Source organism: Asparagus officinalis, unplaced genomic scaffold (assembly GCF_001876935.1).
Source record: "Asparagus officinalis unplaced genomic scaffold, Aspof.V1 AsparagusV1_Un133, whole genome shotgun sequence".
Taxonomy (NCBI): Eukaryota; Viridiplantae; Streptophyta; class Magnoliopsida; order Asparagales; family Asparagaceae; genus Asparagus; species Asparagus officinalis.
The window spans coordinates 180,554-196,155 of record NW_017972399.1 but is presented as its reverse complement, the minus strand read 5'-3'; positions in this window follow the sequence as shown (position 1 = coordinate 196,155).

Here is a 15,602-nt window from a genome sequence, read left to right as displayed (position 1 = left end):
ATCCCTCTACAATTGATAGGGGGAATCTGTTAAAATGAATATTTCATTTTGGAATGTGAGAGGGTTGAATAAACCCTCAAAGCAACCGATGGTGAAGCAACACTTGATGAATTACCACCTATCTTTTATTGCTCTACTTAAAACTAAAATTAAGGAATCATTACTACCTAAGGCTGCTAAGAAAATAACAAATAACTGGGGATGGATGTCTAATGTCAGTTTCCCTGGAAAAGTAAGAATCCTCATATTGTGGGATACATAGGTTCTGGACATTCAAACTATTGCAACCTCTGATCAACATATATCATGCTCAGTTAAATGTGTGGATGGAAAGCTTGACTGTGTTATTTCTTCAATTTATGGACACAACCAAATGGAAGCCAGGAAGGAGTTATGGATTGATCTGATCAATGTTCAACAAATCATTGGGAATTTACCTTGGATAATTTTTGGTGATTTTAATGCTATGTTAAGCAATGAAGAAAAACTGGGAGGCAATGCTTTATTTGATGCTGCTACAACAGATTTTGACAACTTCATTAATGGTTGTTATCTTTCCCATTTGAAAACCATTGGTTGTTATTATACCTGGAATAATAAACAAGAGACAGATTCTAGAGTGTGGTGCAGATTGGACAGGGCTTTGATTAATGATTCATAGATAAGCATGTATAATGCCAGCCAAATTGAATTTCGCCTTCCAAACTTATCTGATCATTCTCCAGGCCTTGTGTCAGTTTTTGAGAATAATGCTCAAGGGAAAAAGCTTTTTAATTTTTTTAAAATGTGGTCCAACCATCCTAGTTTCCTGGATACAGTTTCAAATGCTTGGCAGTTAACTTTTGAGGGATACAACATGTATTCTATATATTCTAAACTCAAGCATCTGAAGGTTTCTCTCAAAGAATTGAACAAGAAACACTACAACAATATCAGTGAACAGGTGTTAAGAGCAAGAAATGTTCTGGAAGAGGTTCAGAAGCTCCTTCAATCAAGTCCTCTTGATGCTGAACTTATTAAACAAGAAAAGGACAGCATTAATAGATTGTGAATTGTCTTTTTTTCAGCAAAAGGCTAGAATTAACTGGAGCTTACAAGGTGATAGGTGTACCAAATTCTTCCATGATGTTGCTATAGCTAATAGACACAACAACAGAATTTTGGTCCTCTATGATAGTGGAGGTGTTAGAATTACAGATAGCAATGAGATTATCAATGAATTAATTGCTTTCTACAAAAAACTAATGGGGACTGCAGTGTCAATGTGACGCCCCTGGGTTCACACAAGGCTGCAATCCGAGGTGAAATCAGGAATGTCAAACCTGTCATGCACCATACCGTGTAATAACATGTTTCACCATCACAATTACTATCCCTCTAGTAGAGTCAACAACAGGTGCAGGTACAAAAGAAAGTAAAAGATAATACAAGAGATATATGATGAAATAATAGAGATAAAAATGATATTTTATCATCCAACATACAAAAATATAAAGTGAATCTCTGAAATAACTAGTCTAGAGATCTCAACAAGTCTCAAATACAGAATATCTGATAAAAGGAAATAAGACACACAACCTTTACAACTTCTAGAACATAACTCTCTAATGTCTAAACAAAATGTCTACAGTGGAGCTCCATAAATAAAATAAAACTACAAATGAAAGATGGACGCTAATAAGTATCGCCATCAACCTGCGACTCTCTGTGCACCTGGCTCGTTACCTGAAATGGGAGGGGACAACGAGCGTCAAAGCGCTAGCGAGCAACATCACAACCTGGCTCGTTACCTGAAATGGGAGGGGACAACGAGCGTCAAAGCGCTAGCGAGCAACATCACAACCAGCCCTAATGGAGAGGGCTCGTTGCATATAGAAAATACAATTAATACATATATACATGAAATCATTGATCCTAACAATAAGAGGATTTTAGTATTTAGGAAATTATAACACGAGCATAGGTACGTCGAGCGAAATAATCCAAACAAGGAAAGCCTCATGTATATACCTTGTATCTCAAATTGTAAATCCCTAAATACCAAACCTAAGATCTAATACAGGAACAACAATATAAAGAAGACTAACCCATCTCAGAACTCAAATACCATGTCATGTCAAAACCCACATAAGTGTCATGTCCAACATGTTGAATATCATATCTCCATGATAGTGTTTTGATGATAACAATTTATATTGTGTGTGCACTAACTTTCATATGCAGATTTCAATATCAGAATCTGTACAAGTGCAAGTGGATATCAAGGCATTTTGAAGTGAAGAAAATGAAGAACAAAAGATAATGTATTTGATTTTTTCTTTACTTAGAATATTTGTACAAGCCTTGATCACACACACGCACACACACACATTTTTAGAACACACTAACACAGGCTTAGTGTGTTGGTTAACTATAGAAATCCCCTATGTTAACCATTAGAATAATAGTTAAAACTTAATTATAAAAACTCATTATTTCTGAATTTTTGATCTTAATAGTCGACTAATTAGGATAGTAGTCGATTACTCATGTATATAACTCAAATACAAGTTTCTGTCTTTTTACAGTATAGTCGACTAATAGAGATTATAGTCGACTACTGAGATGTTTGACAGAAACATAAGTTTCTGTCTTTTTACAGTGTAGTCGACTAATGACTACAGTAGTCGACTACTGAAGAAAAATATAAATTTTCAAGTTTCTGTCTGAACTCAGTGTAGTCGACTAATTATCATTATAGTCGACTACTGAGAACATTTTCCGAAAACACAGAGTCTGTCTGAACTCAGTGTAGTCGACTAATGACTACAGTAGTCGACTACAAGAGACAGTTTTTCAGTTTTTAGAATTTGAATATCTGACAGTTTTTGACCGTTTTTAAACGTTTTTAAACTTTAAAAACTTGTCTTTTCAAGAGCTATATATAGGTTATTTGTTCAGAAAAATTGTACATGTATACATGCCCATAAGCTTTGATCTTTGTGTAATTTTTCAAGTGAAAAACATTCTGATTTTCTGAAAAAGGAGAGTTTCTGAAATTGCCTATATACTTTCATCAAAAACAAATCAATTAGGCAATTTTACAGAGATCAAAAGAATCCTAAGCCACTACTGCACACACATTCAAGGCTTATAGGATCATTGTGTTCTTCTTCAACAAGTTTTCTCTCGGTTGTGAGAGGGTTAGTCTCTTGGGTTAGAGATTGGTGTTCAAATTGACAAGGAGTTTGTCAATTGGTGTTGCAATTTGCAGGGACTTGCAAATTGGTCAGGTTTGGGTTTGATTTTGTAAGTTTATTCAAAATCATAGTGAAAACTCTCAAGCGGGATTTGTTTGGGGACTGGATGTACACCGGATTGGTGGAACCAGTATAAAATCCTTGTGTTTGTGTTTGCAAATTTCTGAGATTGCCATTTTTTCTTTGCAATTTATTATCTACTTTGCAATAATTTTAAAAGAATATTATTCACCCCCCCTCTAGTGTTCTAGTGTATCTATTTCAGATCCTACATTTGGTATCAGAGCAAGGTGAAAGATGGCATCGTCAAATACATCACAATTCAAGGAAGGCCACTCTACAAATCGTCCTCCAATGTTCGATGGTTTGAACTACAACTATTGGAATTGTCGAATGAAGATATACCTTCAATCAATTGGCTATGAACTTTGGAACGTTGTCGAAACGAAATATGAGAAGCCAACCACTCCTTTCGCGGAATGGACTACATCTCAAAGGAACAATGCAAATTTGGATTCAAAAGTAATGAATGTCTTATTCTGTGCACTTGACAAGAATGAGTTCAATAGGGTGTCAACGGCCACATCCGCATATGATATTTGGCACACACTCAAGGTAACTCATGAATGTACTAATAAAGTTAAAGAGTCTAAAATTTCTGTTCTTGTGCACAGATTTGAATTATTCAAGATGAAGGAAAATGAGACTATTGGAGAAATGTTCACAAGATTCACCGACATCACAAATTCTCTTATTGGTCTTGGAAAAACATATACTCAAGTGGAGATGGTAAGAAAGATACTTCGTTCACTTACTCCACAATGGGAAAAGAAAGTTACCGCAATTGAAGAAGCCAATGATTTGTCAACCCTTACGGTTGAAAATCTTATTGGTAATCTTATGGCATATGAAGTACAACTTGAAGATAGGAAGAATGATGAAGAATCTAAGAACAAGAAAGTTCTTGCATTCAATACTACTTCCGATAAAGAAGATTCAGATGGTGATGATGAAGAAATGGGCATGTTTGCACGAAAATTTCAAAAATTCATCAAAATAGGTAATTTTAATTTTAAGAGTTCAAATTCAAATAACCCTCTTTGTTTTAAGTGTAATAAACCAGGACATATGAAGAAAGATTGTCCAATGTTGAAGAATAAACAAAAATCAAGTTATTTCAACAACTTCAACAATATTCAAAATAACAAGAAAAGGAAAGCAATGGCGGTCACTTGGGATGATAGTGATGAATCATCCTCAGATGAAGAAATTGAAGAAAAGGAAAGTGCTCACATGTGTTTCATGGCACAAGATGAAGTAAGTGAAAATGAAGAACTTTTAGATGCTTTTAATGAATTATATGAAACTTTTGTAAGATTAAAAACTTCACATAATTTTCTTAAATGTGAGAATAAAAGATTACTTGAAGAAATTTCCGATTAAAATTCCTCTACTTTTACTAATTCTCAATTAGTTGAATTAAAAGAAGAAAATTTTTCTTTACTTAAAGAAAATGAAAATTTATCTAATGAAAATAAATATTTAAAATCAGAATGTAATAAGTTAAATATTCGAATTAATAGTTTAGATAAAGATATTTCTTCTTTTAAATCAAGATATGAAGATATATGTTTAAATGTAAGCAAATTTAATAAAGGAAAAGAAAATCTTAATAATATTCTTTCTTTTCAAAGAGAATCACAAAAGACAAAAGGATTAGGTTTTCAAATTAATAAAAACAAATCAAAGAATACAATATTTGTAAAACCTTCTTGTGATTTGCATGATTATAAAACTGAAAATTTGTGTAAAAAGAAATCAAAATTCTTTTCTATTTGGGTTCCAAAAGAATTATCTTCTTTACATAAGAATTTTTATATTTCTGATTTTATTAAAAATATTTGTTTATCATCTAATTATTTAAGTAAATCAAACTCTTCATGGGTTTGGTTTCCTAAAGGCTAATTTAAAGGACCCAACATAGTATGGGTACCAAAATGTAAATGTTTATTTTTTCAGGTACCCAAGAAAGATAGGTGGATTTTAGATAGTGGTTGCTCTAAACATATGACTGGAAATATTCAATTGTTGTCATCTTTTCAAAACAAGGATGGAGGTACCGTTACTTTTGGAGATAACAACAAAGGAAAAGTCATCGGTATTGGTTCCGTAGGTAATCCAAACAAACCTATCATTGATAATGTTTTATTAGTTAATGGTCTTAAACATAATTTACTAAGTATTAGTCAACTTTGTGATAAAGGTTATAAAATTGTTTTTGAAAAAGAATCATGCTTAATTTATGATATTGATTTAATAACCATTATTTTTAAAGGTTATAGAAAAAATAACATATATGTGTTATCAATGAATAATATTTCAAATGAACATTGTCTTATTGCATCATCTAATGATTCTATTTTATGGCATAAACGTTTTGGACATGTTAACTTTAAACATATGTCTAAGATTTCTAAAAATGATTCAGTAAATGGTTTGCCTAAGATGTCATTTAAAAATAATTTTTGTGATGCATGTCAACAAGGAAAAATGCACAAATCTTCTTTCAAATCTAAAAATGTAATATCTACAAATAGACCATTAGAATTAATTCATATAGATCTTTTTGGTCCATCTAGAGTAGCATCTTTAAATGGAAGTAGATATGCATTTGTTCTTGTTGATGATTTTTCTAGATTCACTTGGGTAATTTTTCTTAAACATAAAAATGATGCTTTTAATGAGTTTTCTATATTTTGCAAGAAAATTCAAAATCAAAAATCAACTTCTATTATCTCTATACGTAGTGATCATGGAGGTGAATTTGAAAATGAATTATTTGCAAATTATTGTGATCAACATGGTATATCACACACATTCTCTTTTCCTCGAGCTGCTCCACAAAATGGAGTTGTAGAAAGGAAAAATAGAACCTTACAAGAATGTGCTAGAACCATGTTATGTGATAGTAATTTACCTAAATATTTTTGGGCAAAAGCCGTATCAACAGCTTGTTATGTATTAAATAGAGTTTTATTAAGACCTATTTTAAAGAAAACCTCTTATGAATTATTTTATAACAAAATTCCTAAAGTATCTTACTTTAAAGTTTTTGGTTGTAAATGTTTTATCTTAAATACAAAGGATAACTTAGATAAATTTGATTCAAAATCCGATGAAGGAATTTTTGTTGGATATTCTAATCACAGTAAAGCATATAGAATTTATAACAAAAGAACACAAGTTATTGAAGAATCTTTACATGTTTCTTTTAATGAAAGTTTTTCAAAAATACCTATTATACTAAATAATGATGATGATGTAATTGATACCATACAAGATACTCCTATGATAGATATTACAAAAGATGATAATCTACAAAATGATTTACCTAAAGATTTTGTAGAAGTTAAAAATCATCCACATGATTTAGTTATAGGAAATATATCTGACAAAGTAACTACTAGATCACATTTTAATTTGATTGCTCATAATGCTTTTATTTCAACTATTGAACCTAAAAATATAAAAGAAGCACTTCTTGATGATTCATGGATAATAGCTATGCAAGATGAACTTAATCAATTTACTAGAAATAATGTTTGGGATCTTATACCTAGACCTCAAAATAAATCCATTATTGGAACAAAATGGATTTTTAGAAACAAATTAGATGAATTTGGTCAAGTTGTTAGAAACAAAGCTAGATTAGTTGCTCAAGGTTATAATCAAGAAGAAGGAATTGATTATGATGAAACTTATGCACCAGTTGCACGATTAGAATCAATTAGGATTTTACTTGCATTTGCATGTTTTATGAATTTTAAATTATTTCAAATGGATGTTAAAAGTGCTTTTTTAAATGGTTTTATAAATGAAGAAGTTTTTGTAGAACAACCTCCAGGTTTTGAACATGAAAGTTTTCCAAATCATGTTTTTAAACTTAAGAAAGCATTATATGGTCTTAAACAAGCACCTCGTGCATGGTATGATAGATTAAAGAAATTTCTTTTAACTTCAGGTTTTGATATTGGAAAAGTTGATTCAACATTGTTTATTAAGAAAATAAATAAAGATATTTTACTAATTCAAATATATGTAGATGATATTATTTTTGGTTCTACTAACAATAATCTTTGTCAAGAATTTGCTAAGAATATGCAGGATGAATTTGAAATGAGTCACATGGGTGAACTAAATTTCTTTCTTGGACTTCAAATTAAACAATTGAAAGAAGGAATTTTCATCAATCAAAGCAAGTACGCAAAAGATTTACTTAAAAGATTCGGATTGGAAAATTCAACAAGCAAACCAACACCTATGAGCACTACAACATCTCTTGACAAAGATGAAAATGGTAAGAATGTTGATCAAAAGCTCTATCGAGGTATGATTGGATCACTTCTTTACATTACTGCTAGTAGACCTGATATTATGTTTAGTGTATGTTTATGTGCAAGATTTCAATCAAATCCTAAAGTTTCACATCTTAAAGCAGTAAAAAGAATATTTAGATATATTAAAGATACTACAAATTATGGTTTATTTTATCCAAAACATAGTTCTTTTGATTTAATATCATATAGTGATGCTGATTTTGCCGGATGTAAATCTGATAGAAAAAGTACAAGTGGAACATGTCATTTCTTAGGACATTCACTTGTATCTTGGTTTAGTAAGAAACAAAATTCAGTATCATTATCAACAACTGAAGCTGAATATATTGCTGCAAGTCTTGCATGTGCACAAATATTATGGATGAAACAAACTTTAACTGATTATGGCATAAATTGTCCCATATCATCTATTATGTGTGATAATTCTAGTGCAATTAATTTATCTAAAAATCCTATTCAACACTCACGTACAAAACACATTGATATTAGACATCATTTTTTACGTGATCATGTTCTTAAAGGTGACATATCATTAGAGTTTATACCTACAGATAAACAAATTGCAGATATATTAACAAAACCACTAAAAGAAGAAGTTTATGTTAAATTAAGAAGGGAATTAGGTATATGTTCAATTGAAGATTTAAATTAATTTTTAAAACAAAAATACATAAATTTAAACCTTAAGTAGTCGATTAATCTAACTTATAGTCGACTACATGCACAATTCTTACAAACTATTTTTCTGAAAAATCAGATTATAGTCGACTACTTACCTTTATAGTCGACTACTCAATGTAAAATCTTAAAAATACTCTCTGTTGATTACAGTGTAGTCGACTAATTCACATATTGGTCGACTACTCAGAGTTAAAAACTAAAACTTAACCTTCTATCTTTTACAGTATAGTCGACTATTTTGACTATTAGTCGACTACTAATTCTGAACCTTTAGTTTATTAAAAAAAGTGGATTTTTTATGTTTTAAACCCAATATCCAATAACCCTACCCGTTTTACTTTAGTAAAAATCATCTAAACCATTCATTTTTAACTGCACCAATCCTAACCATTCATCTAAAATTTAATCTTGACCCTACATTCTATTTACCATCTAATCTAAACCTTACATTATTAAAAGATAAATTAAAAAGCAAAAATAACCCACTAACTCTACCCAAAACCGAAAACCCATCTTCCCCATCTTCTTCTCTTCAGTTTCACCGATTCCAGGTTAGGGCTTTTCTTGTTTCTAAAATTTCCTCATCAATTTCTTTATTTGTCTTTCAATCTTGTCAAGCTATCAGGCTCATTAGTCGACTAATCCAGGCTATAGTCGGCTATTCTAGGGTTTCTACTGTTTGGGGTATACTTCTAAACTTGATCTTTCATTCTCTTGTTATTTATCTAGTTCATCATGTTTAGATCTAAGAAAGCTAAGCAAACTCACAGTTCTCTCAATGATGAAATCATTGTTTATTTAAGAAGTCCTGAATTATTGGAAGAATTTAACAGACTTTCAACTTTAGAAATTCTTACAGGACGATTTGTGAAGTTCGATGATTTCATCCCATGGAACTTTAGTTCTTATTTTGAAAATGTGGGCTTGCTTGAGTTATTTTCTGCTGAAAATAAGAAACCATCATACCCATTTCTTGTGCAACTGTTCTATACCAATATAGAACGTGTGGGTACAATTGGTGGTTCTGAAAAAATTAAAACCCTTGTTAAAGGAATGGAGATTGAATTAACTACTAAAACAATTGGTAAAATATTCAACATTCCTTATCAAGGAGTTTCTCTTAGCTCTGTTAGGATGAATGATTCAGACTTGCTATCCAATCACATATTTCTTCCAGGACATGGAAAACCTTTGAACAATTCAAACAAACTTCGTCCATTTCCTAGGTTCATTGCTCGTATCCTAGCCTATAACTTATTTCCAAAAACTGGAAGTTTTCATTTCATTTCCCTAGAATTAGCAAAAGCTATATATGCTATTATGGGAAATATTCAAGTTAATTGGGCTGAGGTTTATTTTGATAATTTTCTGACCATTCCTAGAGGATTTCTTCCTTATGGTGCATTCCTGACTAAGATCTTTGATAAATTCCATGTTGATCTCAAATCTGAAAAATCTGTTGTCCGTTCAATTGAATTTTTTGATTCAAATGCCCTAACTAGGATGAAATTGACAAATTTTGAAATCCAAGATCACAATCCTCAAAATGAACCTGTTCAAAATGAACCTGAACTCTCTCTCAAATTTTATCAATTTCCTTCAAATTCTCTTCAATTTCTTCAAATCTGTCAATTATTCAAGCTCTGTAGTCGACTACTCCAGGCTATAGTCGACTAATCTAGGGTTTCTGCAGTTTGGGGTATAATTCTAAACTTGCTCTTTTGTTATCTTGTTATTTATCTAGTTCATCATGTCTAGGGCTAAGAAAGCTAAGCAAACTCACAGTTCTGTTAATGATGAAATCATTGTTTATTTAAAAAGTCCTGAATTATTGGAAGAATTTAATAAAATATCATCCTTTGAAGTTCTTCCAGGACGATTTGTGAAGTTCGATGATTTCATTCCATGGAACTTCAGTTCTTATTTTGAAAATGTGGGCTTGCTTGAGTTATTTTCTGCTGAAAATAGAAAACCATCATACCCATTTCTTGTGCAACTGTTCTATACCAATATAGAACGTGTGGGTACAATTGGTGATTCTAAAAAAAATTAAAACCTTGTTAAAGGAATGGAGATTGAATTAACTACTAAATCAATTGGTAAAATATTCAATATTCCTTATCAAGGAGTTTCTCTTAGCTCTGTTAGGATGAATGATTCAGACTTGTTATCCAATCACATATTTCTTCCTGGACATGGAAAACCTTTGAATAATTCAAACAAACTTCGTCCAATTCCTAGGTTTATTGCTCGTATCCTAGCCTATAACTTGTTTCCAAAAACTGAAAGTTTTCATTTTATTTCCCTAGAATTAGCAAAAGCTCTATATGCTATTATGGGAAATATTCAAGTTAATTAGGCTGAGGTTTATTTTGACAATCTTCTGACCATTCCTAGAGGATTTCTTCCTTATGGTGCATTCCTGACTAAGATCTTTGACAAATTCCATGTCGATCTCAAATCTGAAAAATCTGTTGTCCGTTCAATTGAATTTTTTGATTCAAATGCCCTAACTAGGATGAAATTGACAAAATTTGAAATTCAAGATCACAATCCTCAAAATGAACCTGAACCTCAACAAGAAGAAATTCCACAATCCTCAACTCAAGCTGGAGCCTCCTCAAGTCAACCTTCAACATTTCCTACTGAACCCTCGTGGTTTTCAGACGTGCAATACAACACCTTGAGTGCACGTATCCTAGAACTGAAAACTGGTCAAAGAGCTCTATATGCACAAAACAGATACATCATCAGTAATCAAGAAGAGCTAATCAAAAAGTTTGAAGACTTGGACTAAAAGCTTAATTCATATTTTCAAGGCCAACAACCTCCTTCAGCATCTTAGGATTTGTTTCTGTTTTTATTTGTCAAAACAATTATGTTATTATGTTTAAAACTATGTGGTTGTGTTTATGTCAAGTTTGCTACAATATGACTGAGTGTTAAGTTTGCTATTATATTAAGTTTGCTATTTGTGTTGCTACTGTTTGGTTAGTTAATACAAGTGCTATATATTTTAAACAGATCATGGTGATGAACATTATGGAACTTGTGATCTTTATAGCAAGTCTTTGCCTACCAATATGGATGGGTGAAGTTATGGACTATGTTCATAACCTGGATGATTTGTTTGAAGTGTTAGCGCATGTTGACGAAATTATGTTATGCTTAAATTCCTCTTTTTGTTGATAACAAAGGGGGAGAAATAGTTAAGTTTTGTGTTTTTTATTATGTATGTTTAAAAACTTTGCATATATGCAGGGGAGTAAGTATTATATGTTTTAAGTTTTAATATGATGCATAAATTATTTGTTATCATCAAAAAGGGGGAGAATGTTGAATATCATATCTCCATGATAGTGTTTTGATGATAACAATTTATATTGTGTGTGAACTAACTTTCATATGCAGATGTCAATATCAGAATCTGTACAAGTGCAAGTGGATATCAAGGCATTTTGAAGTGAAGAAAATGAAGAACAAAAGATAATGTATTTGATTTTTTCTTTACTTAGAATATTTGTACAAGAGCTTTGATCACACACACGCACACACACAATTTTAGAACATACTAACACAGGCTTAGTGTGTTGGTTAACTATAGAAATCCCCTATGTTAACCATTAGAATAGTAGTTAAAACTTAATTATAAAAACTCCTTTTTACTGAATTTTTGACCTTAGTAGTCGACTAATTAGAATAGTAGTCGACTACTCATGTATAGAACTCAAATACATGTTTCTGTCAATTTACAGTATAGTCGACTAATAGAGATTATAGTCGACTACTTAGGTGTTTGACAGAAACATAAGTTTCTGTATTTTTATAGTATAGTCGACTAATGAACATTATAGTCGACTAATGAACTCAAATTCCAATTTATAAGTTTCTGTCAAATTTCAGTGTAGTCGACCAATGAGCATTATAGTCGACTACTGAGAACACTTTCCGAAAACACAGAGTCTGTTTGAACTCAGTGTAGTCGACTAATGACTACAGTAGTCGACTACAAGAGACAGTTTTTCAGTTTTTAGAATTTGAATATCTGACAGTTTTTGACCGTTTTTAAACGTTTTTAAACTTTAAAAACTTGTCTTTTCAAGAGCTATATATATGTTATTTGTTCAGAAAAATTGTACATGTATACATACCCATAAGCTTTGATCTTTGTGCAATTTTTCAAGTAAAAAACATTCTGATTTTCTGAAAAAGGAGAGTTTCAGAAATTGCCTATATACTTTTATCAAAAACAAATCAATTAGGCAATTTTACAGAGATCAAAAGAATCCAAAGACACTACTGCACTTCACTACACATTCAAGGCTTATAGGATCATTGTGTTATTCCTACAACAAGTTTTCTCTCGGTTGTGAGAGGGTTAATCTCTTGGCTTAGAGATTGGGGTTCAAATTGGCAAGGAGTTTGTCAATTGGTGTTGCAATTTGCAGGGACTTGCAAATTGGTCAGGTTTGCGTTTGATTTTGTAAGTTTATTCAAAATCATAGTGGAAACTCTCAAGCGGGATTTGCTTGGGGACTGGATGTACACCGGATTGGTTGAACCAGTATAAAATCCTTGTGTTTGTGTTTGCAAATTTCTGAGATTGCCATTTTTCTTTGCAATTTATTATCTACTTTGCAATAATTTTAAAAGAACACTATTCACCCCCTTCTAGTGTTCTAGTGTATCTATTTCAGATCCTACACAACATATGTAAGTGTAAGTGTCATACTTAAGGTTTAAACAGGTGTCCAACACATGGACTAAGACTAGGTGTAGTGGATGCCCAACACATGGACTGCATATAAAAATTGTCCAACACATGGACTGAATGATGAATGTCCAACACATGATCTGAATATAATGAATGTCCAACACATGGACTGAATATGATAAATGCCCAACACATGGACTGCACATAATAATTACCCAACACATGGACTAAATGAAATGTATAGAATATCGATGAGATATATGAAAAGGATGCATATACACTAATTTCACACGTGTTTCGGTGTGCAAATCTAAACTCATATCCGCAAGCCATCTCACATATGAAGATACATAATAAACAATAATTTCTAACGCCAAATATTCAAGGCGACTCCTCGTTCACATTAAAGCATACAACAAAAGTAAACATGCACAAACTGTGTGGGCGATCAACCGAAATAGGCAGAAACCCTTCACAGGTTTCTGTCTGCTTCGAAACAAATCTAGAAGTGACATCATTATTTTCTAAGCATAATATTACTGATATCAACATATATGAAACAACATGAAATGAAATATTAGCATATAAATATATCATCGAAACCCTAAACATTTATATACACATGTTTAAATGTTTTAAAAGCAAAAAATTATCGACTGACGGACCTTATCAGTTGACTGATGACCTCATCAGTCGACTGGTCAGTCGACCAAAACAAAATAGAAACTATTTGTTGTTCTAGGCGATTTTTTCAGTCGACACATCAGTTGACTGATGTCATCAGTCGACTGATGTCATCAGTCGACTGACAAGTCGACTGATAACAGGTTATCAGCCTGTTTTGAAACAAAAATCTGATTTTCAAACATCTTTTAAAAATAGCAAATAAAATCAGAAAAGTATAAAACTTTGGGAAATAATTGTAAACATGATAATACACATGTTACAAAAACTAGTTTTCAAAAATCACTTCCCATTTTTAAAATATCATCATTTTACAAATATGTCCAAAACATGAAATATGAGATACTTGAATTTTGATGTTTTGACATAAGCCAAGTTTTGAAACTTTGTAAAATGATTTTATAGACTTGATAAAAAGTATAAATTATAGTTGTTAAGTCTATAAACCATATAAACCAAAAAACACAATATTTTTCAAAATGCAATAGAATATGAAACATATAAAAGTATATATGAAGATATATATATTGTTTCATATCTATATAGCTAAACCAAAACATATATGTATATATATAACTATATATATACAAAAAACAAAATGTGTGTGTGTATATAATTGAGTTTAAAGTACTAACACACATAATATAAAACCTAAACTAAATTACCCAAGCTTGATGAAGGTCTTCAATGAGCTCGACTTGGTAAACTTACGGATGAAGCTTGAACTTGGATATTCAACTTGAATTGTATGGCTTCATACCACTATTCTGCCAACCTCCATTGGATATGATCGTGAATGCTTGATTCCATCCATCCTCCAACTTATTATTTGCCTAGAATAAATACAAAACACAAACACTAGACAAACAATATTAATGGTAAATTATTTGTTAAACATCATCAAAATAAAAGGACCCAACACAATCAAGAACTGTTGTAACCTTAGTCAGATCTACTGCTATGCCCCCTCTACTGATGACATGGCCGAGAAATCTGACTTCTGAAAGCCAAAATTCGCACTTGCTGAACTTGACATATAACTGATGCTCTCGTAGGGTCTGCAAAGTTAACCGTAGATGCTGCTCATGATCTACCTCCGATCTCGAATAAATGAGGATGTCGTCGATAAAAATAATCACAAACTAGTATAAGAAGGGACGGAAAACCCGGTTCATCAAATCCATGAATACTGCGGGTGCATTGGTTAACCCAAATAGCGTGACCATGAACTTGAAAGATCCATATCGAGTCAGAAAAGTGATCTTGGGAATATCCATCTCCCGAACCCGTAACTGATGATAACTAGAACGAAGATCAATCTTCGAGAATTACTGCGCTCCCTATTATAGGCATCGAAAATTGCCTATAGGTCTCCGTGAACAGCTCAATGCTAAGAGGAGGTGAGGAAGGTCATTATCCAAGTCATAGAAGATCGATTAACATCGATGAATGCTTGAAGTGAATCGACGAACTACGTGAAGCAAAGAAGTTTCAGAATAACGAGGATACGAATTGATCGGGAGCCCCGCGTCGCTTACAAAAGGCGAAATACCCTTCATGTATCATTTATTCCACAGATGTTCTAATCATTGGAGCTTATAGAACTCCTCGTCGGATTTCCAACGCACTTTGAATCACTCAAATCCGAGTTCGGATGAAGAAGTTACGGCGGAAACGGACGAATAAGCAAAACGGAACGTCTCAGCCTGAGTTGAGACACCCCGAGGTGTCTCGGCACAAACGAGACATCCCAAGGTGTCTCGGCCAAGGCCGAGACACCCTACGGTGTCTCGGTTTTGGGGCCGAGACACCCCTTCTCCCCTTTCTTTTTTTCTTTTGTCTTTTTCCCCCTTTTGGTTTGTTTCCTTTTCCCTTGTTTTGGTCCCA